Here is a 4,149-nt window from a genome sequence, read left to right as displayed (position 1 = left end):
CTGAAGCATGTTTAAGTAAATTCTGTGTTTCTTACTGACTCTTACAATTAGACACATTGAATTTAGATAAAGAATCATTTTTAAAGGACAAAGAAAACAAACAAAATATAACTGATTTGGGAGATCTACTGTGTTAATAATATGTATCACTCCCCATAGAATTCTAACTTCCCCTAGTCATTTTTGCTGGCTTGGTAAGGATTGGATTGACATTGGTTGTCTTTTTACTAATAATCATTCCTTAGGCTTCTTTCTGAATATGATATAAATACATTTTTTAATGAAAGACATGGTATCCAGGGAAACATTAAAAGACAAGAGCTCGGTGTGAGCATCTCCCTTAAGGAACAGAAAACAGTAGGTAAAGGGAATTATCCATGCAACCCAGGCATATCTTATGGTCAAAATATTATTTTAAATAGCAGCTTGGCTTTCCATTGCTAGGAAATTAACCATTTCATATTTAAACAAAACTGCTGCTCTGGTTGCCAACACTTTTGGATACTTTTTATTTCTGCACTCTTAGTTTTTATTGAAATATTCCTGCTCCAGAATAGGAAATCCATTTCTCTGCAAGAGATAAAATCTATGGCAGAGCTCTGCAATGAGAATTAACCTTGATTACTACAGTAATTTACTAATCAAAACTGGAGACCTGCTAATCAAGCCTGAATTACCAGCTGCTTGATTTTTATAGTGACATAACCAAAATTGAACATTTGGTAAACAAGGGTCTTATTTATGAGGGGGAAAAATTCTGGCATATGGTCATGTTTAGCTTATACATTGATCTCTGTGTTGTGGCGACTTCCTTACCTGCAAGTATGAGCATCTCTTTACTAAGTGACACGCCCACTCCATCCTAGATCAGCCTGAGGACAGGGCTGAATGACAAGTCTTCCAAGGAGTGGAGCAGGGAGCTAGGTGACTTCACGTTCTAGGCAAATACCCTGGGATCTTCCTGATAATACAGGATCCAGACAAAAGAAGGGCTACCACCCTTTACCCACCTTTTTACGGGTTAATCTGAAGTGTGCTTATGAGTCAAGGAAGCAGGAAATTGAGGCGCATAAGAACGCCAGAAGCCAATAACTGCCAAGGAGTGGATGGTTGGGGAGGCTGAAGAAGGAGAAGCAGCAGTAAGTGGATGGATGCCTCAGGTCTGAGAAAGGCTAGGATCATAGAGGAGAAGAAACACCTCCTCAGAGCAGGAAGCAGTAGAAGTGGTGTAAGTGAACTGCAGAAGAAGTTGAGCAAGGGAGCCAATGGAGGCACGCAGGGCTGCAGAGAGGTTTCTAGAAGCCTGGGGCAAAATTTCGAAATTGAGGTCCCCCACCCTTCCAAAAAAACTATCACTGAGGGGAGGTCCCTAGGAGAGCAAGCCACACTCACCCTTCAGCGGTGGCTCTTGTCCCATGGGGTTGGGCCTATCTCCCCTCTCCAGGCATTGCAGTGGAGGGGCAGCCAGGCCAAACTGAGTAGTGCTATGAACCTGCATGCCAAGTCCCAAGGCACTCAGTCTGGTGGACCTCTCAAGTGAGGGGCTCAGGACAAACTGCCCCTTTCCCCTCACCCTCTGGGCAGCCCTGGAGGCATGTGGAAAAAGCCAGGCAAAGCTGCCTGTCTGGGCTGTAATAGTCACTGAAAAAAGGTGTGGGGTGATGATCCAGTGGCAACAACGGGGCAGGAAGAGAGGTATGCGCAGCATCAAGCAAGGAGCCTGAGTATGAGGCTAAACGTTTCGCCTGAGTGCAAATGGTGAAGCAGCTGATGATGAGGCTCCAAAAGACAGCTGCTTGGCTATGTGTGAGAGCCAAGGGAAAGTGTCCAGAACTACCACAAAGGTGAAATGGAGGAGAGTACCAAAGCCCTGCTGGCCAGAGGGCCTCTAAAAGTCTGCAGTACTCAACCATACAAGAAGGGCCTCTTGGAGTATTCCATGACTGTCTTTAAAGATGCACTTATGTCCTAACATTGGAAATGAGCAGGGGAATGATTAGTGTGGGGAAGTCCAGAAAAAGCACTGGCCATTTTTGAAGGGCTCACAGCACAAAAAAGCTGCCCCATGTTTAACAGGATAGGAGTACTGTAGCAGAGAGGTGAAATGCAGTGTTGTAGATCCGGCCACTGGAAAATAGAGTGTGGGAACATATCAGGTTTATCCAGATGGGTGACAATTGGTGGGGGATTGAAGGGTTTCTATCCTTTCATCCTTACAGGAAAAGCTATTGAGCAGAGAGTGAGAACTTGTGGCAACTCAGAAGAGCTCCAATGAAACCACTTGATACCACATAAGATCCAAGTTGCGGGATAAGCCCAAACCTGAGACACCAACAAACAAAAGACTTTATTGCCTTCTTTGAAAGGGGATGGGAGCAGAGAAAGATGTGGCATCACCCAATGATACATTCGATTAATCCCATGGGGCAACATTTTACTGACACCCTCCTATTCTGAGCAGTGGACCACTGCTTCGAAGAATATCTGGATCGTATAGAACTTTTGTAATGAACTTAGGAGAAACTTGATGTTTTTGGCAGTGTTTTGAGGTTTGTTCAAACAAACTCAGGGGGATAGGAACCCAGGTGAGCAAAAACATTCAAGTTTCACACAACTCTTGAGACTACATTTTCGAATTTTCACTCTTTTTTGCCTTAATAATGAGCATTTCATTACTATCAGTCTGACTGAATGCTGAGAACCACATGCTGGAGCCTCTGGCCTAAGACTGAAAGTGCCTTCAGATCTTGCCTTTGAGTCTGTGGTGTGCATGGATGTCACCAGTTTTCGAAAAGTACACGAAAATTCACCATGAAATACACAATGCCTTCAAGGGCAGGGGGTCAGGAAGGGGTCAGTTACTATATTAAGTGTTCATGAAAACATTTGCTAAAAACTCTGTACATATGTTCAGGGAATCGTTATGGTACCTTGAAAGTAATTTATGGTGTTCAGATCTAGGCATGGGAACTCTTTTCCACTTTTTACTCCAAGACATAAGATATGTGTGCATGTGTGCCTCACAAACCAGGTGGGAACAGATGGAGAGAGAAGAAGGGCTCTGAAAAGCCAGTCAACACATCTAGATAGGCAAGTCTATTCAAAAATGGAGAGGACAGGGCTGTTGTCCTTCCCCTCAACTTCACTGGCAAAATCAGGAGAGGGGCTTGGCAGGATAAAATATTTATTTCCCCAAACTCATTCTCATCAATAATACTTGTTGTGTCTATAGTGTTAGTTACCCACGAACGTGCCTGCTGTCCTTAAAGATGGCATTTTGTCTTAAGTGTACTTCACAAATGTTAACAAATTCATTCCAGTCACAACACCCCTTTAAAATAAATAAGTATCATCCCCCGTTTCACAGATGGGGAAGCTGAGGCAGAGGTTAAGTGTCGGCCCAAGGCCACGCTGGACTTTGATGTCAGAGCCAGCATTACAACTTAGGAGTTCCCGCCTTCAAGTCCTGTCCACTTGATATACAGCAGCCAGCATGGATCTGACTACATCAACTGATGTAGCATTTGGGCAACAAGTGCTTAGAGCAGTCTTCCTTCCATGCCTTATGGCTGCTCTTCTTGAGGGGAGGGGATCTGGTTCTAGCCACACTCTTCCTGCCCCTATAGCCTTCCCTTTTTTCACTAGCCCAGCCATTAGTTTTCCCTCTCTAGGGCTAGGGATGTCAGATCTCTCCATCTGTAACAATGGCAAGCCAGTAAAAATACATTTTTCTTATATGTAAAATTGTTTTCTGTGACATGACAATAGTTGCCCACCCAATCACACTCTCTGGGCAGAGAGTCTAGAGCAGTGGTCCCCAAACTGCAGGGTGCACCCCCCATGGGGGGCACGGAGGAATTTTTGGGGGGGTGGCAGGGCCCAGGCCAGCCCTCATGGGGGCCAGGGAGTGAGCGCAACCGAGCCCTGCTGTGCCCCCAGCTCTGACCCGCAGCCAAGGCCCTGGCTGTGGCCCCATCTGCAGCTCTGGCCCCAGCCTTGGCCCCAGCTCCTGGGTGGGATGTGGACAGATTACATTACTGGTAAGTGGGGAGGTGACATAAAAAGTTTGGGGACTATTGGTCTAGAGATAGATATATAGGGCAGGCTAATCTAATTTATTCATTGATTTAAGAGTTGGTATACTATCAA

The sequence above is a fragment of the Caretta caretta genome, chromosome 12 (genome assembly GCF_965140235.1).
Source record: "Caretta caretta isolate rCarCar2 chromosome 12, rCarCar1.hap1, whole genome shotgun sequence".
Classification (NCBI taxonomy): Eukaryota; Metazoa; Chordata; order Testudines; family Cheloniidae; genus Caretta; species Caretta caretta.
Note: the sequence above shows the minus strand (reverse complement) of the source record.